We start from the raw sequence: 24,626 nt of genomic DNA, 5'->3' as shown, positions 1-24,626 counted from the left end.
GAGAGAAAGTACAGCATTTCAATGAATTACTCAGTACTCTAGAAACTCAAGAACAGGAGAAATTAGGTGGAGTTGAAGGAGAATGGCAGTGCCTCAAAACAGCATGTGTGAGGACTACAAAACAAATATGCGGCTGAACCAGGTATGGAAATAAGGTACATAAGGAAAGCTGGTGGCGGAATGCATAGGTCCAGGAAGTCATCAAAAGAAAGAAAAAATGCAGGAAAAAGTGGGAGATAGAAAAGATGGACCAGGTTATGAAGGAATACTAGCTGGCTAACAAAAAAAGCTAAGAAAGGAGTTACGATAGCAAAGAACACGACATTGGAGGCACTGTACCAGCTTCTGGAAAGTGACTCAGTAAGTAGCACAAACAAACTATATCAGGTTGCAAGGCAAGCTAAAATAAAAAGTCCATGAACAGCCACAAATTAGACTTCTCTGTTTATTAAACGTGAAAGGATTAAGCACTTTCGTCCTACAAACTTAGGATTTCTTCAGAATCAACTCAAAATCCCTAAGAATGACACATTTTATAAAAAAATACATTTGAAATAATTAAAATAATTAACTAGTTACAGGAATTAACTAATTAAAGAAGTCTCCCTTCTTAAAGGGCTACTAACATATAAATATTGTTTATAAAAATATTGAACAAACTTACTTATACAGAAAACAATGAACTACATACAATAAATCTTGTGTTATAAAAGCGCACTCTCATGTCCTTATGATGAAAACAATCCACTTGAACTACTTATAAAGCTATATACAATAAGTTAAGCAATTTTATTTTACACTTGCTCTAATATTCAAAATAGGTTGTAGGGAAATATATTCATTCAGCCCAGGAAATTCTGAAGCGTGTAACCTGAGCTTTCATTTCTTTCTCCTTGATTCTTAATTTTAAACTCTCACCTCTAGGGTTATATTTAATATGCTTGAAGAATAGCAAATTTATAATTATTATAGGTGGGACATCCATGAGAATGTTTAAAAAAAGCATTATTCATGTTTTCCTTTTTAATTTGATATTGATGCTCATAAATTCTTTTCTGGAGACTCTTTTCCTGTTTTACCAATATAATAAGCCGGGCAGCCCATACAATTAGCAAAATACATTACTCCTTTGGAATAAAAGCTTCCCTTAACAAACCTACCTTTTGAGTTAATATTTTCTAAATGAAACCCTACCCCTTCTAAAATATAAGGGCATTGGCCACATCTTCCACACTTTGTAGTCCCATTTGTAGGAACCCCACCCTAGCTACTATTTTGAGCTACACTTTCGAATTTCACATTCAAATTTAGGGATGTTTTAAAGGTGAATAATGGCTTAGTCCCTAACATATTAAATATATGTCAACTATTTTTAAGAATATTCCAATTACTATTAATAATACTTTTAACATCTCTGACATTACAACCATATTCTAGGACTAAAGCTCTCTCAAAACTTTCTGACTCACTTTGCTTACTTTTGTTAGGCAATCGTATCTCAAGGAGTGGTTTATATTTTTGCCCCATTCCAACTCTACATAATTTCTTATTTCTTCTATCAATTGCGGGTACCTCTAGAAAGGAACATATTTACAACTGCATCTAACTCTTTACCAACATCTTCTTGATGTGAGGTCATGTGGCCTATTCTGATACATTGTCCTTTCACAATACTCTTTTTCTGACTTTTTGTATGACTACTGGAAAAATCTAAGTAAGAATTACTAAAAGTAGACTTTCTAAAAACTGTTGACTTAAAACCATAACTAGTATAACTAAAAAAGGTGTCGAAATAATTAATTCCAACTCTGTTATAGTTACAGATAAACTTCAAAAACTCTGAAGTCGCATTTAAATAATTAATACAATTATTAATCTCACTTTCAGGTACCTTCCATAAAATAAATATGTCATCAAGGTACCTGACATATAACATAATAAATTGATAATAGGCACAATTAAGCACATTATTACATTTCCAGTTATACAAAACCAAATTAGCATGTATGGGGTCACATGAGGCTCCTATAGCCACCCCTCTGGTTTGCTTATAATACTCTCCTTCAAAAAATATAAAATTGTAATCCAGGACAATGGACATTAAGTCATAAATCATACTAATCTTGTCCATGGAAAGATTCGAACACCTCACTAAACTATCATAGAAATGTTCCATACCTTTTACTGTAGGGATGGAAGTGTATAGCTCTATCACATCAATAGTTAAAAAAATAATTTCTTTGTCCCAAAGTTCTTTTTTAAGTCTTCCTAAGAAATCCCAAGGTCAGTAATTATATGGTCCACCAAATTGTAAATCAATTTCAACCATCTAACCACAGAAATCCCAGTGGGGTAGGTCTTAGAACCTTGCTCAGACACAATTGGTCTAAAAGGGGGATTATTTAAATAATCTTTATAGATTTTTGGAATACCGAAGATAGTGGCAACTACTGGGTTCTCTACTTTCAAAAAATTGTACGTATCCCCCTGTAATTCTTTGTTCAACTAAATATTCCTCTAAAAAGGAATTAATTCTCTGATAGCTTATATTAACTTAATTTATTGATAAAGGCAAATAAGTGCTACTGTCACTCAAAAGGTCCAACATAGCTTTAGAATAATTCAAAGAGTCAAATAAAACAATCCCCCACCCTTATCGGGCTTCATGACCCAGATTTATCATTTTTAAATGGGTAAACAATTCCCACTCCTTCTTATTTAAATTTGAATACTTTAGAGGGGTATTGTTGAGTTTCCTAATGAATAACTTGTTTCTATAATTGTGTTACAGTATCAAATTTCTTAGTAGGCACAAAATTCAACCCTTTGGAAAAAAAGAAAAAATGTTCTTTGGTAATAGCATTCTTGGTATAGTTAAAGATATGAAACCTATTATTATATGTGTACACTAAATTATTACTGCTCTTTATCAGGGAGCCCAATTCTTCCTCAGATCCTAGTTGTGTTTGGCTACCCCTGCTTTCCTCTCCTGCAATGGACAATAATCCCTTGGATTTTCTCGTGAACCCTCCAGTTGTTTCGAGGGGGTAATAAAAAAATCTTTGGATACCCTACATTATCCTTCCAACCATCAATAGGTGCAAAAATTGTAAATGTAAAAATAAAAAGTTATTGAGGGATATTAAACAATACACAGATAATCAAGCTTTCCCAGTCAAAAGCTCACATTTAAATAAAAAAAAAATATTAGGAAATCCATTACATGCTGTTTTCTCACTGGAGCTTTTTCTTGTGTTGCAGTGGAAATAGGTTTTGTTCTACTGGGCAACCAGGTTATCAAAATATAAACACACAAATGGGTACCGACAAATGAGTAAGAAACAAATAAATACTCTGGGAAACCTTATTTCTGCAGCAGTCCTGGAAGGTTGAGCCTTTCCTTTCAGAAGTCCTGTGTAAACATGCCTCCATGTTTAGTGTAACCACTCAGTTTGACCTATAATAGCTACAGCAGTAGCCAACCTCGCAAAAAAAGGTTCAGTACACAGTTCACTTTTCTAACAATTATACCATTTTTCAGAAATTCACATTTGGTCACTTCTAGACCTTGTCCAACAGATTGCAAATCTAAACTTTTCTTCATAGATAGACCATCAAAAATGTCCACAAGAGTCATTGAGCATGAAATGATTTAGTAAGTTTTTATTTTTATCTTTCCAGTCATCCCAATATACACCTTAATGAACCAGTCTGACAGTGATCAAACCATTCATAAACTGTATAAAAGGATATAAGATGGCTTTATGCTGAGCAGTGCCATCTCCCAGTGGCATATACAGTGATGCTACCATAATTACAGTCCTATTATTCCCCTTAATACTGCAAAATGTCTCTGTGGATCAGTGAGGTACCAATGTGCTTCAAAGCCTGTCACCTGTCATGTAATATAAATCCCATCTCCTGCCTCTTCAGAGAAGGGAGCCTTTATTCCTATTAAATTTTATAAACAGAAGCATTAGATCTATGTGAAAATTAGATGCTGTCCATGATATAAGCAACACATTCACATTAAAATGCATCATTAACCTTGCGCCATGGGATTGGATTTTGTTTTAATAACTAGAACAGCATGGCAGATTTGTTCTTTTGATTACTGGGGTTGGGATTTTAGAAAATGCAGAGCATAAAACATTGTGAAACTCATGACACAGCACTTTGACTCAACTAAAGCAATAATTCTCAACTATAAACACATTTATGTGCCCCTTTATTCCTCTTTAATGATTTTTTTTAATAATACAAAATTGATTGATTTTATATATTGCATGAAGTTATACTTTCAGTGCTAACATAGACCGAGTGCATTCTCATTACAGACCCAACCATGCTTTATAAGGACATCAGATAAAACATTATGCACTTCCAGCCTTATTCCCTGCAGAAGACTGGGACATGCTGCAAAACATAATTCACTTGGAAGTGTAAGACTTCTTCTTCTTTCGACTTTTTCCCGGTTAGGGGTTACCACAATGGATCATCTGTCCACTCATGATTGACAGTGGAGTTTTACGGTGTTGAGTTGCCAGCCCGGTGCCCAACCTTCTACAGAAGGCACACACATGCACACACTCACACCTAGGGCCAGTTTAGAGTATTCAATCCACATACTGCATGTCTTTGGGATGTGGGAGGAAACCGGAGCACTCGGAGGAAACCCATGCAACCACAGGGACGGCATGCAGACTCCACACAGAAGGCACCCCAGCCGAGAATTGAAATGGAGAACCTCTTGCTGTGAGGTGGCAATGCTAACTGCTGCACCACTGCGGCTGCCCTTGGAAGTGTAAGACTGATAATAATATATTGTCTAGGGGCTCTGTACTGCACAGCTGGAATCATTGGTTTAAATCTGGTCAGTTTGAATCTTTGTATTGTATGACCCTGAGCAAGCCAAGTCATTTAAATTTCTTGTTCTGCTGACTAGTATCTGGTCAGCCCAGTAGGAAATGACCAGAAGAAAACAAATACAGAAAGTACCACCGAAAAGAAGCAACTCATCTTGTGGAAAATAATGACATTCTTCATAGAAGAACTAAATAACTTGTGCTGCCCTTTTTTCTCTTTTAATCAGATTAAATGGTGATAATATCCCCAGAGGCAATATTGCAGCAGAGTTGTCAACATGTTTTGTACTATGACTCTTAACTCTATCCATTTACTAGAAAAATTGTCTATTTTTTTGTTATTGAAATTGTTTTAAAAAATGTGAGCCAAAACTTGGAAAACCTTTTATATGACACACATCTTGTAAGCACTTTTCTTCTTTTCCCTAACGCTTTGGATTCCTGAAACCATTACTTTTGTGGATCTCTGTAGGGAAGATTATTATTGATGTGTGGTCGTTTAATTGTGCAATAATTAAGTGAAGCAGTTTATAGATATATCACATTTACCTAGCAGTTGTTTTATTTGCTTTATCTGTGCAGCACTATCTGTAATTCCTAAAGGACCAAAATATTGCTCATTCAGCTAGGTTATAATTTTGTTTAATGGCATTTATGGATACCATTTCTGTTGCTGTAGTTTGCTTAGTGGGATGCAGTCATTTTATTATTATGTAAATCAGGTTTTCATAGTTCCAGAGTTCAGAGCTATGAAACACTCCTTGTGATATAATATTTCCAAGTCATAAAGTCATTCTATCATGCTGATTTGTTTTGCCTTTGTGAAAGTTTTCTGCTTGAAGGGATCCTCAGCTTTAAATCTCTTACTGAATCTTGGAACTGATATTGTTATCTGTGCTCTGTATGCAGGACTATATATGCGTGTTTGTTATCTATGCAATGTGCATGTGTATGTGTGTGTGACAGAGTTCATGTACCCCAGGTCTCCATATCAAGACTGAAAAGTGTATGCATGTATAAGTGCATATATGACACTATTAACAAACAAATAAATAACTATATTACATAATTCTACAGCTACAAAAGAAACACTGAAGTATTTCTATGACGAATTTGTGTTGACTCATCTGGTCCAACTGAAGTATTTCTATGAGGAATTTGTATTGACTCATCTGGTCCAAGTCTACGTTTGTATACACATTTTTGCCCTTGAATCTCCCAGCTGATCACTTAGTCCCACATCTGTGACTGATCTTTTCCTTCTCCCACTTCTTACCATCCATGGGCCCTATGTACAGGAGTGAGAGCTGAAGGCCATGGGCTCTCATCCTGTGGGCTGTCAGAAGACTTTCTCATTTGCTCATAATCCCTTATTTTGCTGGCTGGCAGGCATGGTGCATTATTGCTATACTAGGGTCCCATGCAGATGTGTGTTTCTGCACACCTTCATGCCTAACTAGGAAGAGGCACTGACTTTGATAGAGTTCACACCCCCACATACCTCCTTCTTACACAGAGTGAATACCTGTGGTTTAACCCAGGTTTCACTCCTGCAGTAATCTGTATTCCATTTCCTCCCTTTAGAATTGCAGCTCCTATAATCACCCACCTGTCTGGTTCCTCCAATACAGTCACTAAATGAATGTGGGTTATCTGATTTAGAGTTGGGAATGTCTCCCTTCCTGCCTCAGAGCCTGCGAGATGAAGATTAGTTTTGCTTCTATACTTTTTTTGTCTTTTATTTGCTTAGACATTAAATAACATACTTATCTATTTTACAATTTCATAACAAAGTAGGTCAGCTGGTTTACAGACTCTTCAGTCATGTCTGGGTACAAAGGTACAGAAATATTTCTGCAGATATATTAATAAACATTTATACAGTGCCTAGAGAACATTGTTCTGTGCATGCATAATTTACAAGTTTATTTACATAGAGGTAGGAAGATCAATACATTTGTAGCGAATATCCAGTAGTGATTCACTTTCATGTGATTTACCAGCTAATTTCTATTTTTTTTTTTTAATTTTTTAAGATAGCATGCTTTCACTGTAATTCTAATTCATGGTACTAAATTATGGTTTAAATTCTCCATGCATACCAGCCAGCTTACTTATTTAATATTTGTTTAATCAATGATTTGGCTGCAGCACGTCTAAGATCCTCAGGTACATCACTATTACGGATGCCCGTTAAAAGTCTGAGGCATATAACAGTAATCCTCAGTATACCAAATATTTTAGTATGATAACAGGAAATACATACTAATGCCAATGGTTTATTGACAGGCTGGAAGGACATTATTGCCCATGCCTTAAACACATATTTATTTGTATGTAAGTATGTATGTAAAACTGTGGTATTTCATAGTATTCTCCGTTCTCTGGGGTACAAAAATCTTGGAATAAGTACACATTGGTAGCAGGACTGTGGGAGTGAAGCCCTCTCATCTTCTGTGGAAAAACACTTTAAAGGTGTAACAGTGAGTTTTGGAATTTCCTGTTTTAGTAAACAATCGCAGATACGTTTTTAAAGTGTTGGCACTCACTTTCATATTTTGCACTTCTGACAGAGAACCTGTACACCCTTTATATCGACAAGAAGCATAGAAGGAGGAGACAAAGATGGCCGCCATTCTGTAGACACTGTATATCTACAGCTCTCCAGATACTCTGAATAAAAATCAACCCTGAGGTTATACTACAAGATTTTTTGTAATAATCGTTGGATATAACTATTCTACTACAACTAAAAATTGCCTGAGAGGTAAAAGAACAGAAGGAAACTAATTAAATTCACAGGATTAGATCTGATTGTCTGCCTGACTCTGAACAGAGTATTAAACAAAGGAACTGTCTGACTTCTGTTTCACAATGTCAAAAGAGGAAAAAAGTATGGAAACAACAACAACTAAAACCAGATTATCAGCACTTCAGTCACCAGAAAAAGATTCAACAATCAAAAGGCAGAAAACTACAAAACAACAGGAGCTTTTAAAAGCTGGAATGACAAATAAACCGGATCAACTGGCTAACATGGAAGACATTAAAACTGCTTTGTTGCCCATACAAGAAGCTTTAAAAGAGCTTTCAAACCAGGTACTTTCTTTTGGTGCCACATGCAGTCAAATTCTTGAAAGGATGGATAAATCAGAAGCTAGGATATCCGATAATGAGGACAGAATAGCATTGCTTACAAAAAAAACAGATATTCATGACCTGGATATTCAATCTATGCAAAATAAGATTCTGGACTTGGAGGCAAGATCCAGAAGGAACAACATAATTATTAGAGGAATTCCTGAAACTATCCAATATAATGATTTAATTTCTACCATCATACAAATACTTGAAATATTGTTCAATGACTCTGATATTGCTAAGCAAATTGTTATAGAAAGAGCCCATAGAGCTCTCAGAGAAACACAAGCCTCAAATATTCCTAGACCGGTTTACGTCAAAATTCTCAACTACCAGGATGTAAATAAAATAATTCTAACTGTTAAAAAGAATGGAGGTTATGTTATGTGGCAAAATAATAGAGTTTCTATGGGACAGGATTTACCATTGCAAATAAGACAAGCCAGACAAGCATTAGCTCCATACTGCAAGTTCCTTATTGAAAAGAACATTACATTTCAGATGAAATACCCTAACACATTAATTTTTACAGTTGATGGATCCAAATATTCCATCTCTACAAAAAAAGAAGCAAAACTTACCTTTTTGAAGATTTTCAAATCCCTCCCAACTTCGGAAGCTTAACTCGACCATCCAGTCTGTTTACAGCAACGTGGATACTGGGATTCCATGCCTACTATACCTCAAGGCTCCAAAATCCTTTGTTTGTTCTTTCTTCTTCACCAGGCACCTTGGTCAATAATTAACTAGTTTTTTTTTTGCAGGTCCAGCTTGTTTACGAAGATTCCACGAACTTTTACAGCTTCTACGAACTGTGTCCCTTCGTGAGGCAACAGGAAGTCCTTTAGATGCTGCTGAGGGCCCGCTTTCGAGGTGGCACATCTGGAAGTCCGTCCGCGTAATGGTTCCCCCTTCGCGAACTCGAAGACAAGATTTCATGACCAGGAAGTAGATAGAGCTCTGTGGAAGAAGGGGAACCTACTGGGATCGTAAAACGAGGCTCCATGGACTTTTAATGTATGTTTCAACTTCTATTTCTGTAAAGGAGAATGTGAATTCATTCAGGTAGGATTTAAACTGAAATATTAATGTAGTGGTCAAAATGTGTTATTTAACTGATATGGTAGAAGTAGGATAAATTTATCATAGTTATTCTATTTTCTTAGGTAGTTTGCCTGAATGTGGATGTGCTAATAATATTGTACTGTACTGCAATATTTATTCTCCTGTTTTTAGGATGTGTTTTAATACTGTAAATGTTTAGATACAAAGGGGTTTTAATGTTGGGATAGTTAGTAGATTAAAAGCACATAATATATCCTGGCATTTCTAGGAAAATGAAGGTTATTTTTCTGATGTGGTTCTGAATGTTTTGGGAACTGTGCTATTTAGATATAATTTTATATATTTAAATATAGTATCCACTAAGCATAGTTAATGCTACTTGTATTCACCAATGATGCTGTCACCACAATGTTAAATAAGTTAGATTAGATAAACAATGTCAGATTTAATGCTTTAAATATAGATTAAACATATAGTGAATTATCTTGAAGCCAATAATATTATTGTTTAATAGGAGTACTGTCATTTATCTGTTTAGGTTAGATTTACATAAGATAGTTAGATATTCTAGGGTAATATAACCAATTTATAGAACTAATAATATATGTTAACTATTAGAGAGGTAGAATAGTAATTTTGAATGTAAGGAATATCATTTGTGTTAACTAAATAATGTGTTCAAGAGCTGTAGATAGTTACCAGTGTTTAGTAGGGAATGTTTTGGTTAGGTTTTGTAGAGTTAGATGTAGTTATTATAGGTTTTTTGCATGTTTTTAGTGTGTTATTTTGGAAGATAAAGAATAGATATTTAGTAATGATGTGTACCAATAAAAGTTTATACAGTGTAAAAAACCTATGTATGTCCTGGTCCAGGGGAATAGTGGATAGGCACTGGTTAGGGATGGGACACCGAGATTGCTTCCAGACATTATATACTGTGCTAATACATTTGAATCTAGTATCGTCTTTCAATTTTAAAATATACTTAAAAGTTTTAAAAATCTTAGTATGTGGATAATAGACTCATGGAATGTTAAAGGGTTTCAGAACTTGAAAAAAAGGAAATTATTTTTTCATTTATTCCTCCAGTCAAAGGCATGTTTTATTTTATTACAAGAAACCCATTTGACTAATGATCAATGGACTGCCCTTAAAAATAAGAAATGGATCAGAGAGGTGGTAGCTTCGGAAGGGACAACTAATAGTGCAGGGGTGGCGATTATTATTAAAAGTCAGTACCAAGAGAAAATCCTAGATTTTAAAATGGACAAAGAGGGAAGATGGTGTTATGTGATTCTTGTATCCAAACTTTATGATAAACCGGTGATACTTCTTAATATATATGCCCCATGTACCAATCAACAACTTTTTATAACATCACTTTATTTTATGCTGAATTAATATAATAATTACTATATAATAATAGGAGGTGATTGGAACACATACCAAGACCCCAAATTAGATAAATCAAGCTCCAATAGGTCCTTTAATAACCAAGCAGTGATAGCACTACAGGAATTTAAAACAGATTTTAAATTATATGATCCATTTAAATACAATAAGAATCAAATGAATGCAAATAACTTTACATTTTATTCAAGTTGTCATAAAATGTGGTCCAGGATCGACTTTTTTCTAATTTCAGACGCACTAATGTTTTTTGATCCCTATATATACATACAAGCTCGACATTTGTCGGATCATTCTAGGATCACATTAACTTTTAATAAGGACACTAGTCATAAGATACATTTTAGAGGTTATAATTGGACATTAAATCCATATCTATTGAATAAAGAAGATGTAATAAAAGAAGTTCAAGAGTCCTTTAAGCAATTACTAGCTAATCTTTCGGAACACTGTCATCTGTCTGACATAGAATGGGCAACTACCAAAGCACAAATTAGAGGAATGTTTCTCCAAAAGGCTACTTATTACAAGAAATTACAAGTGAGAGACATACAAGAATTGGAAACTAAAATTAAATTACTGGATCAGGATCTAATTGGGAATTATAGTAAACAAACTGAAACGGAGTTATTAAAATGTCAAAAGGACCTTTTTTTACTACAAAACAGTAAATTATCATTTTATGAACAGAAAATGCTGGTAAAATACGCCATTCATATACAGACCCCTTCAAAAGCATTAGCACGTATCATTAATCAATCGAAAATACCTTTTCAAATCTCTGAAATACACTTTAATAATAAAACATATACCAATACTGAAGACATCATGAAGGCATTTGAACTAATATTTTCTCAAGTATATGGTGAACAGCAGGAATTAAATATAAATAAGAGTAATAATGATTTTCTGCAGAAAATGATCTTTCCGAAGATTGGTGATGAGCTTCATATGAACTTAATTAAACCAATTTCTTCAGAGGAGATAACTGATGCAATTAAGAAGTTGAAGCCATATAAAGCTCCGGGACCGGATGGTTTGACCACAGAATTTTATAAAACTTTTAGTGATATATTGGGGAAAATACTTCCACAGGTATTTAACTATATAACTAACAATAAAATTAATGACCCACACTTTAATGCTTCGAAAACTATTCTTATACCGAAAGAGAATGCTGATTTACAAAACCCAGACAACTATAGACCTATTTCACTTTTGAATATAGACATGAAAATTATGACATCGATTTTGGCTAATAGATTGAAGAAGGTAATTAACCTGATAATATCAGAAGAACAAGCCGGTTTTATAAATGGCAGACAAACTACAGATAATACGTTATCACTTCATACACTGATTTCTTATGCCACTCACAGGAACTTTAATGCTTATGCACTCATAATTGACGCGTAAAAAGCTTTTGATAGAGTGAACTTAGAATGTTTGTTTGATCTTTTAGCATGTTTTAATATACCTCAAGAATTCATTTTAACTTTAAAAAAACTGTATAATAATCCCTATACAAATCTAGTTATTAATAGGAATCTCTCAAAAAGAATTCAAATTAAGAATGGTACCCGCCAAGGATGTCCGTTATCTCCTATATTATTCAATCTATATTTAGAACCATTATTTCTACATATCAAACAAAATATTTATCACAATGCTCCAATAATTTATGGTATGAAAATTTCCATGGCTGCTTTTGCAGACGATCTAAATATTTACTGCACGACACCTGTTTCAGATATTAAGAAAATATTAAAAGCTGTGGAAGACTTTGCAAAAATATCTAATTACAAAATAAATTTAAAAAAAAAAACAAGGTATTCCCGTTAAAGACGCCTACACCCTTATCACTTTTACCATTGGTAGGTCAGGTAAAATCCGAAGAAAAAATTAAATATTTAGGAGTTGTTTTTTCAACAGATAATAGAGACTTTTACGTAAATAATATTAAGTTAATTTGGGAGCAGATAGTCTCTGTTTTAAAAAGATGGAATAATCTGAAATTACCAATAATGGCAAAGACCTCAATTATTAAAATGAACATACTTCCCAGAATATTATATATCTTTAGAGCTACTCAAGTTCAAATTTCTAGGAAATTCTTCAAACAACTTCATACGGAATTAGCTAGATTTGTATGGGAACCTAGAAAAGTTAGGATATCTTATGATAAACTGATGACTCCGAAAAACAGGGGTGGGTTAGAACTACCGAATTTTGAAATATATTATTTAATAATAAATGCTAATAGAATTCTAAGGGTAGTTAATTTTGATAGGTTCAATTCTAAATGGGCACCTAAGTGGTTGATTCCGGATTATAAACATGTTGCTGGACTGGGCATTAATTGTAAGGCATTACCTTTTTAAAATAAAGATGCCCTTAAAATATACGCTTTGATGGAACATATCAGAATATATATAATATCAGTACAAAGTCTGTTTAACTCACTAAATTTCTTACAATATATGATGATTTTTCAACCATTTCATAAGAACCCGAATTTGAAAATTGGTAATCAGTTGATAGACCTTAAGAAATTCTCACTTATAAGTGACTTAACCATACTTGATACATGACATGCTAAGAGAGATGAATCTCCCTAACTCGTATTTAATTATAATGAGACAGTTAAAAGACTTATCAATAAGCTATTTTAGTAATAGGAATTTCAAAATTAAAGAAGAAGATTTAAACATTTGTCTAAACTTATGGCAAACTCTAACACAGGAATGTAAATATATAACAGCCTCATATAGTTTGATGAAAGATGTGAAATACAATAACCAAATACTTTTATCCAAATACTGGAAGGAGAAACTGTTAACGATTGAAAATAGTAAAATAGTGAGAGCAATTAACTTAACCTTAAAATCAGTGTCGCTTCAAAAGTTATTATTTACTCAGTTGATGATATTTAATAATGCGTATCATACACGTCTCACTTTACATAAATTTAACTCAAAAAATTCACCTAAATGCCCATATTGTATAGATCAAATGGCTGACCTTTTACACATGTTCTGGAGTTGTAAATGTATTTTTAAACTCTGGAATTCTTTGAAATTCCAACTACAAAAAAATGGGATATCAACAGTCTACACTTTCTTGGGAGTTTATGATTCTGCATATTCCGCCAATTAATTTGGATAGATCCTAAAGGATCATACTCATAAATATTTTTTTGTTAATGAAGCTGTATATAGCTACAAATTGGTTGAATCCATCCCAGACTTCATGGGAAAACTTCAAGAGTGTAGCGATAAAACATATCTTAGCACACAAATTACTAATTAATAATCATAAGAAAAGTGTAAATAATACAAAAATATGGAAGAAAATCTTTAACATTGTCTTAGCTTAAGGTTCCAATCCACTTTTCTCCGGGAAGTACAGACTAATTATGGAGTTTACTATAGATAAGCCTTATATTGATACTAGATTTTTATTTTCTTTTTCTGTAATACCTATTTAGAAGTATATATTTATATATAATGACTCTATGCAACTGTTGGAAGCATTCATGTATATATTGTAAATATGTTGTAGTATTGTATTAACATTTGGAAAAGAATAAAGAATTATTATTGAAAAAAAAAAAAAAAAAGAAGCATAGAAGGGGCTCCAACAGAAAACATTTGCAGAAATTACATTGAGTTCTGTTTAAATTCTAAAAGCAAAATATGGATAGAGTTCTGTTACACAAAATATGTCACTTAATACCAAATAACTGATATAAAGTATAAAACATGAATAAAAAAGTACTGTGTTCCTGACTGCTGGAATAAGTATGCTTTATCTCAAGAGGTAATTTGTATCAGTTATGTGTGTGTGTATGTGCAAATGCCAACTGAATGTTTTCTGTTTTTAGCATGTATAAAAACACTTTGGAGTTATATGTTAACAGAACAGGTGTCAGGCTTATTCACCAATCACTGAATAATAGTCATTCATATGTGTGATCAGTAGTGAGAGACTGCTTTTCTTCTGAAGGTCAAATTGCTGGTGTAGACATGCTTTCCCCTTTCCCCATGATTGCGCTTCAGAGTTGATATAGATGAATAGTGGTGATGGTGTAGGGGGATGCAGCCCACACATCAAAGGGGATGCTGGGGGCATGACATTTTTTTTAGTTTTATTATTTCTGAATGTTGTTCACATTCCTGGGACATTAACTCATTTGTGATTGTATTTGCTTGCAGAGATCATAAATGAGTTGGTATCTTTTCAGGTAGCCTAGCACAACCTATATCTACAGTCTTCACCAAAGATATCTGTGTTCTCCATAAGTTTCGTTCTCTTCATATAGAAAAAAAGTCAATGTAGATTTAAGGAAGGAGATTCTGCCAATATAAGGCTTAATGAACAAGCTCTGAGAAGTCAAAGGTCCATTAAGCCAAGTGTGGCAGCAGAGCAGCTGTCTAATTTAAGAATCAATGAAGCAGGATCCTGAGATTTAATTTTTCTGAATCATGCAGACATTGAAAGCACTTCAATAACTAATTATAATCTGACCAGTGATGCTGGACTAGGTTATATAGTTGGGGACTATAAAGGTTCCCCCTCCACATGGAAACTTTTTGGTTACTGGAGAATTCAGTGGAAAGGATTTAGTGAGTCCCTTTTCACTGAGTCTTACTTCTATAAACTCTAACAGACCTGCACTCAGCTCCAGCATAGCTGTTCCACCTGAACTTTTATTCACACACAAGTCTATCTACACCAAACCAAACATGACTGCATCTGCATTCCAAAGTACTCTTTGCCCTACCATACATTTTAGAAAGTAGTGTTTCCCTAAGATACCTTTTAAGTCAACATCTATGCCTTCATCTGCCTTTTTGTCCTTGGTCTTTATTTTTGGTCTACATCACTTCATCGAACAGTCACTTCATCGAACATGCTGTTCATCAAATTCCCTCCACACCCCCTGCTAAATATATATACCAACTTTGAGATCACACTGCAGTGGGGAAAGGTTAAATTTCCCGATCTTCACTGTACTGTGATATCAATTTGAACAGTTCTACGAATGGCATGTTCGATGCAATCGCACTGAAAATGACATTTGATGAACTGATTTTTTGCTGAACTGATAGGGTTCCTGTTATTTCTACTACTTCTGTCTGATCTCTGTGTGGTTGGCTTACATTGTATATTCCCACTCTCTTCTCCTCTCTGTGATGCATCTCCTTTATACACGAATTTTCCTCATGTGCCAGACATTGTCGTCCCTCACTGTCTGTGTAGCCTTCTGCTGCGTGCTATAGAAAAATCTGATATCCTTCATCCTGAATGGTCTGCAAAACTGCATACGGTACTACAGGTGCAGCTTTACCAACACTCATGGCAATGGGAAAAATAGCCCATTTTCCTCACTACAAAAATTTTCATCTTTTTTCCCTAACCATATTTGTTTTGTATTGCTTTGTATGATCAAACCTGAGATGATGATCATACCAACCTCCTTCTCTTCCTGTTTTCTGCAACTCAGTTCTCAGCAGCTTGTACTTAGCCTACTTGTTACTCATTATGTAATCTTTAACCCATCATTTTAACAAGTATATTTTGGAAACGAATTAAGCTTTTCTTGACCAGAGGTCCAGTTCTAGTAATGTTGTCCACAAGTAAATTTATCCTGTGTATCAGCCTTTGTGTTGACAGCCACAAACATGTTGAATGGTACAAGCCTTAGTTGTTGTTTGTCTTTTCGGCTTTTCCCGGTTAAGGGGTCGCCACAGTGGAACTCCGTTCCGCTAATGATTGTCAGTAGATTTTTTATGGTGCTGAGTTGCCTTCAGCGAAGGCACGCCCATTCACATATGTCTTTCGAGGCCACTTGACCGCGGGGAGGACATGCAGACTCCACAGAGAAGGCACTCCAGCCGAGAATCGAACAGGAGAACCATACAGCCCTATGAGATCTAACTTGATCTGGTTTATTTAATTGTTAATAAGATAAATGGGCTCATCCAAGGAACCTATTCAACCATAACTTAAGCCAGTGGCAGACAATACATAAGACACAAGTAAACATAGGATACACAGTAAGCCAAACTTTACCAGACCTGGTAGTCACACAAATACCTTTATACTAGTTATAAAAAATTGTCATTATAATCATATGTTGTTCAGTGTTCAGTAATGTGAAGGAACAGTAATGGCTGTTTACAAGTAGGAAAATAAGAAAATAAGAGGCAAGTAACACAGACTGATAGTGCTTGTCTAAATGATTTAGTGTTTAGGTAGCAGCTAATGTAATCATCAGTATTATATGAAGACACTTGTATAAAATAATTCTACAGAACTGCAGAGAGAGAACAGTAGAAGAAGGTAGAATATGCACAATTACTAGGAAACAGAGCAGGGATTGGAAGCGTATTAAATGTTTCACTTTTAAGGAATTTAGTAAGATTATGTAGGTCTTGTAATATATGACAGTTTTAAAAGAACTGTTCCTTATACTGTGTTTCTGAAGGGTTGCCCAGTTCTTATATAACAAGATGGACACACAAGACCAGCTTCCAAAAGAATTGTCAGTGTAGGTGACTTACTGCAGTGGAAGGCTTATCTGTAAGGCAGGCTAACACTGGAGTAAGCGACTTATACAAACAGCAAGCCTTTTGGAATTAGACTCTTTGGGCTTCTCTAAAAGGAAGAGTTTCTGAGACGAGTCAAATATCAGTCAGGGCAGCATTCCAGAATGTTGCTTTAGTAGTAGAAAATGCTTTACTCCAAGTGAAAGTCAGACACTGGAGTAAAAATTGTGCCATTTTAACGTGGGAGTACTCAGTAAGAGTTTTGTACTTCAGTGAATGTTAGAGTGTTAGCCATGTAGAATTTATTTATTTATTTGCATTTGTTTACTGTAAAGGTCTGTGTCAAAAAAAAAAAAAAAACTTTTTCAGCCAAGACTTAAGGAGAAGTGACATCATTTAACATCAACAAGAAGCATAAATAATTCACAGTAAATACAGAACTCAGCAGTAATAGCAGCAAATTGTGGGTAACAACAGCAATGACAGTAGTCACACAGGACCCCTTTTAGCAGAGGTCTGGGGAAAAAAACTCCACCATTTAATATCAACAAGAAGCATAAATGTCAGAAGTCTGTGAGCAAGAAGTTGTGAATGAAGGTAAAGTGAAGCAAGAAGGCCTGACTTATTACTCAAGTTCATGTTTATTTCAGTATGTATCACAAAACACTTAAAAAATAATAAAATATTAAAAAGGCAGATAAGAACAATGTCAAAATAGGAACACTAAACCAATAAAACTTATTAAAGTAAGTTTAAAACAAACAGATAAAATAGAGACAAATTTATTGTGAATCAAGTGCTGCTGTCAAACCTAAAAGGTATATTTTAAGTGATCTCTTAAATCTCCCAAGCATGGAGGATTCCATCAACCAGAGGACATCAATTGCCACCACTGGAACTGCCATTTGCACCTTGGTGACACAGTATATGGCACAAGATGGTCAATACCATGCTAGTAACTATGACAAGCAGAGAGGACACATGTCACATAGGGTCATGTAAATGGTGATGAGCATTTTGCAAATACTATACGGCCTAATCAGTAGCCTGTGCAGACTATGGAGAACTGGCATATTATAGTGGCAGTGGGAAATACAACACCTATAAGTAGCTGGGCTGCATAGCTCTGTACCAGCTACAGTTAGTTCACTGGTGAATCTGTTGGCCCCAGGTACAAAAAGTTACAGTATTCCACACAGGAGGAAACCAAGAGAAGCACAATCACCAACCAGGTGAGGTGGAATAAGATATTTTATGTGGGGAGTATTCCTCAGAAGAATACAAGAGACCTTAACAATAGCAGGAACAAGCATCAAATTTTCATCAGTGATAATCCCTAAAATATATAATTGTGACACAAATGCTACTATACTACCATCATGATTAATACTGGTGGACAACACTAGAGTATACAAATCATGAAAAGTAACACAAATGACCATGGCAAATTATGCATGCATTCCAAGTCAGTCACTAGTGAATTTATGGCAAACATACTTTTTAAAGGAAGGAAAGAAAGACCCTTATGTCATTAACCTAATGATGGTACTGCAAACCTGGTCCCCATATAATGTCTCCCAAGGAAAGTATATATACAGAGAACAAAAAAGGACCCCAAAATTGAAGCCTGTAGAGCATCACAGGTAAGTGTGTAGGCAGAAGAAGAGTTGGTGCCTATGGCTACCTTTTTGATCTTCCTGACAGCCAAACCAGTCCAGGACCACACTGATAAGGCCAAAGTAATGTTATAGCTGAGCCAGAAAGAATTGTATGTTTACCATGTCCATTGTGGATGACAGCTCAAGCCAGCCCAAGACCTAGTAATACTGCTGATCACTCACCACTAAAGGATTATTAAGTGTCTGTCTGCCATGACTAGAAACCAGAATGGAAGGGGAAATACATGTTAGTTCTGCTAAAAGAGGAGCCAGTTTGTGTGGGTCTATATTAGCTAATCAAATTCTACGTATTTCAAACGTGTATTTATCGACACCAAAATAGTGAAACTTACTTCCATGAATGACAAAAACCTTCTTAGGGTAAGAAAGTAAGTGGCCAACACCACAACGTTGCCCTTTTCCCATTGTAGCGCAGTCTTGGAGTTGGTATGTATATTTAGGGCTGTGTGTGGAGGGCACAGTGCCCACATTGGGGGGTGTGGGGGCAAAGCCCCCACTTCAGTAGGTTTGATTTAGTACGATGTGTGTTGTGGTGTTGTAGTGGCTAAGTGATTACTTGCCCTAGTAAAATTTTCAATGCAAATGAAGTGTGTTTTATTGTTTTGGTGATGATGCATATAGTTTCGAGGTCAACAGATTTTGATTACCTAATATAGACTCGGTTGTGCCTTCTCCAGAACCTTACTTATAAATTGGAGGTTCAAGAATGGAGGTAATTGTGAAGATTGTCAGAATCAAACCCTGCCTCATGGTAACCAATGCCACCTTTAGGACAACTGGGAACATGTATGGGAGGATAAGATAATATGATAAAGAAATGAATCAAATACCTCCAGGCAAGAAGTTGCCTGGGAAAAGGGGCAACTCCATATATAATTTGGAACATACCCGAGATGAGAGAAATAACATTATTGAACTCACTCCATCTACATGAATGCAAAGATCCCCAGGACCATCATTCTCCCTGCGAGTACAATATGTGAAACACCCAATCTAAAAGACACAAGCTCTGTGGCAAAAAAAATGAGCAGGTATTATGCATCATACTTCCCAACTGTACCTATTTTGGATTTACATTCCTATTTTCAAGATTAATTTACCACTTCATACGATTTTCTGAATCCCCACCCATCATACACATTTTTGATGGCATTAATAATTTAAAGCAAGAAAGTCGAAATGCTACACTTGTTTTTTCAGAAGCAAAACATAAATGACTTTGAGATAGATTTTAGGAGTATCAGTCATGCTTATATTTTTGTATCAGGTTCGTCTCTCTTGTTTTTTAAATGTAAATTTATGAGAAGCATCCAACAATGCTACTGGAAGAAGAAATAATTCTGCACTGTTCTGTATTCAGATTTTGTACTGATTATAAGCCCAGATTTTCGGCTGGTGGTAGAAAATTTTCAAGAACCTTTGCACCTGTTTCTAACACCTAAGGTTTAGAGGTGTGCTTCACATTCTTTACCTTCCAGGTTCACTGCCACCACACCATCCGAGAGAGAGGTTGCCCAGAAAACAATACAGAGTTTCCATCTGGGTGATTTCTGCCAAGCATAAGAAATAATGTTCTTTTCTTGAGCAGAAGGGTAGGACATCAGTGGTGCTCAAACACTGATGCAGCCCCTCTACTTAATGTAGTTCAGATTCATACCATGACTCGCATGGCACAAACTGGACTGGGTGTACATGACATGTGACAAAACGATTCAGAGAAGATATCATTGCCTTATTATAGGCCTTAATAATGAGATCAACTGGATCACATGCTGTGCTGTCCTGAAAGAGCTGGAGTGCGATAGAATTAAACAGGTCTGCTGTGAACAAACTAAAGTTCCTGAATTGCACCATACCTAGATCAAAGGGTTCCACACAGTGTGACAAGCTCCTCCACAAAGTCATTGGTCATGACATTAAACTGGAAACACAGTTGCAAATTATGTCTAGGCTGACTAGTAGCAAAGGTTATTGATGTCAACGCCACCCAGTACTATCTTGTCAGGGCTACGCAGAACTGAGGAGATGAGTAAGCCCACAGACTCTTGACAGAGCATCTTCTCACTACTAGGCTGACAGCAGGAGAATGAGGTGCCTGCAGTTTGCTCTTGTATGCAAGTGAAACTCAAAGACGCTTGTAGCTGTAGTTTGAATCTTGGTCATGTAAGGAAGAATGGTGAAATTCAGCATCCCACCATTCAGTATGGCCAAGGGTGCTGAAAACGAGAACCCATGGGGTAAGATAGCTGAAAGAATAAAACTGAAGTCAACATCTAGCCTGGTCTTGGTTATAAATGCCATGACCCAAAACCAGATAAAAACAGAAATTAATCCAAACTTGCTCCAGACAGACATGGCAACAGAGTACAGTCCCTTGATAGGGACTTTAGAGGAGCAGGTCCCACCTAACTAACTCAGGAAAGTGTAGCAGATAAAGCCCTGACTGTGACCCTTGACCCATGCTTGACTGACAGCTTGCGCACCTGACCTATAAGAGTTGGTGTGGAGGAGAGAAGATATGAAGCATGATCAGCTCACTCTTCTTGGGTGAGAGGATGGGGATGCATGATCACAGTGATCCCTGATGTTAGATTCCCTGGGGAGGCAGAGGGTGGACCATCAGGGCTTTGGTCTTCTGTTTGGCATGAGAGTTTGAGAACATCCCTTTTAGAAACGGGGATATCCATCTTATGAATCCATTGCAGGCCTAACCTTTCACCATGCAGTGCTTAAGTATAGCAAGAACATTGAGATTTTAGCTGTTCATCTGTGCTAGGTCCCAGGCTCACTCTTATCCAGCAGTCATCGTCAGCTAGCCAATGGACTCACAAGTCAGGCCCAGAGTGGCTTAACATGAATGCAGTCATATGTAAAATCCACAATATCAGGGAGGGAAGGGGCTTAGGCGAACCGTGCAGTCAAAGAGGACAACCAGACAAAACCCGACCTGAGCAACCTGTAGCAATAAAATAAAATAAAATGTATATAACCTTGGCCTGACAGGAAAGTAGATCATGCCTATTGTGACTAACCCAGTCAACAAAAAAGTAGGAATGTAAATACATATGTACATAACTACTAAATAAAATCAGGGGTACATCTTAAAAATACAATTGATTCAGAAAATTACTAAAGTTTGGCATTAGAGTCTAAATGCCATTTATATTTACAGTTAGTGGTCAGTTAGTGTTCAGCATTATTTTCTGCTTTTAACCTCACCAGTTTACCAAATAAATGGGAAGTCAAATATTCTGTTGTAAAATTAGGGATATTCACTCATATAAATCAGTTTCCTGTGAATTTACCAAACTGAAAATTTAGTTGATACCTAAATACTGCTATTTCCTCTGACTGCTGACCCTATGGTGACATCTAATGGCCAGTCTTGAAATTACAGGCCTAAATTACTTCAAGGAAATAAATTCTCTGGCATTTTCTTGTTTTTGTATAATTATTTTGTATTTTCACATACATCTATTAAGAAAACTGCACTGTTGTCTTCGAGATTGCTATTTGAATATATTACTTCTGCTTGCGTCAGCCAAAGTTCAGATACATATGATTATACCACTGGTGAGAAATCCAGAAACACTATCAAATATTGGTTTCCTTAATTTCAGCACCTACCAAAGAAATTCTCCTTGTAGCCTTTGTTCTTCCCTGAGAAGGGTGTCTAAGTGATTGAGGTTTCAGCTTGTGCTGGTATCTCATGTGTTAGTTATGAGGAGTTGGAAAAGTGGAGTAGAGTATAGTAGGCTGACTGCATGGTAAGAGATTCAGAACTACCAAGAGTCTGTAGAGGACATTAATAGCTGCAATGGGCTCAGCTTACACATTTCATCCCTGAGGACTGGCCTGTCTAGGAAAGTAAGCTACTGAATTTACAGTTGCAGGGTTGTTGCACAGTCTGCTCCAATGTAAAAGTTTTCTGGATGTTTTTTTTTCTGTTGTGATATGTTTCTGTGGATATCTTTGCCAGCATACATATACTATCTCAGTACTGGATACATCATGCATGTTTCCAGGGGTAGACCATATCTGGTGAAAATTGCAAGTCTGTACCATTGTCTCTCACTGTCTCATTGTAACTGTGTACCATTGTTTCTATCTCAATAGGTAGACCATATCTAGTGAAAATTTTATCTGTGAACCACTGTCGCTCACTATCTCAATTGATAGACTATCTGGTGAACACTGTAACTGCTTACCATTGTCTCTAACTATTTCATTGAGCAGACTGTATCTGAAGAACATTGCAACTGTGTGCTATTGTCACTGACTATCTCAATGTGTATACTGTATCTGGTGAACATTGAAACTGTGTACCATTGTCTCTCACTATCTCACTGGGTAGGCTGTATCTGGTGAGCATTGTAACTGTGCACCATTGTCTCTCACTATCTCAGTGGGTAGACTGTATCTGAAGAACATTGCAACTGTGTACTATTGTCACTGACTATCTCAATGTATAGAGTGCATCTGGTGAAGACTGTAACTGTGTATCATTGTCTCTCACTATCTCAATGGGTAGGCTGTATCTGGTGAGCATTGTAACTGTGCACTATTGTCTCTCACTATCTCAATAGTAGACCATATCGGGTGAACATTGTAAGCGTGTACCATTGTCTCTCACTTTCTCAGTGGGTTGACCGTACCTGGTGAAAATTGTAACTGTGTGCCACTGTCTCTCACTGTCTCAGTGGTTTGACTGTATCTGGTAAACATTGTTTTGAATCAAGCTATTATTTACTGGCTAGCCTTGTGTGGCACATGGATAAGTTTGGTGTCATATAGGTAGTAGTCGGCTATAGTAAAATGCATTCACATAAGTCAGAAGGGGTATATATTAAAAGATAATCTTTTGAAAAAGTTGAATTTCATATGATCAGACTCATATGATCAACTATTTAAAAAGTTGAATGTATCCCTTTTCTCTTAAAGAAATAACTATACAGTGGAGAGCTGGAAATATGTTCTTTTCCCACTGTAGTTTGATTTTGGAATTGATATATATAATTAGCTGTGGGTGGGGGATGCATGGGGGCATCCCCCTGCTAAAATGCGTGTTTTGAGTTTTTACATATGATCAACTTTTTCCATAGTTGATCATATGATATTTGACTACTTAAAAAGTTGATCATATGACATAGATCTGTCAGAAGTGCTTTATAAATAAAATTTTCAAATGCCGTTTTGTGAACTTTGAATGTCAAAAGGCAGTTTTCAAAGTTGCATAATGGTGATTCGAAATATGTCAAACCCGTAACAGTGAATGCTAGTGTGCATTCGCTGTTGAGGGATCGACATATTGATTGGAGATCACACTATGGTGGGGATCAGGAACTTTGCCATTTTCCTCACTGTAATGTGATCTTGGAGTTGTAATAAGTAAATAGTAGAGGGTGTGAGTGCCACAGCCCCCCACATGGGGGGGTGCAGGGGGGTGCCCCCTGAAAAACACATGTTGGACATCACTGGATCTTCAGGTAAGTTAGAAAAATGTCAACAAGTCGAGTTCGACTTGTTGACATTTTTCATGTTTCATTATTGTGGTTGGACGATGTTGTTCATTTTGAAAATGTTTTTCGACTAAGTGATTACTCGCAAAAACGTTGTCAAAATTTTGATAGTAAACCTCAGAAGATATCTTTTGGCCATGACCCTCAGGTGTTGGCATAGTGACGCTCATCTCCGTGATGTCTTATGCATAATACAGAATTGACACTTGGACACTAGTTGACTGTTTTGGTTGATGTTTGGCTGCCACACTGATAGCGTGGCTTTTTCTTCATTTGGTCAGATCCTTATAATCTTTGTATATTTGATATAGCACTTTTTCTCTCTCTGGCATGAGGATGCATTGATTCTATCTTGATATAACAACAAGCCATCTAGCTCAGATAACTAACCTTTGA

This window comes from Protopterus annectens, chromosome 4.part1, assembly GCF_019279795.1.
Source record: "Protopterus annectens isolate FY-2018-M chromosome 4.part1, PAN1.0, whole genome shotgun sequence".
In the NCBI taxonomy this organism is placed as follows: Eukaryota; Metazoa; Chordata; order Ceratodontiformes; family Protopteridae; genus Protopterus; species Protopterus annectens.
The sequence above is the reverse complement of the archived record's forward strand: the minus strand, read 5'-3'. Positions refer to the sequence as shown.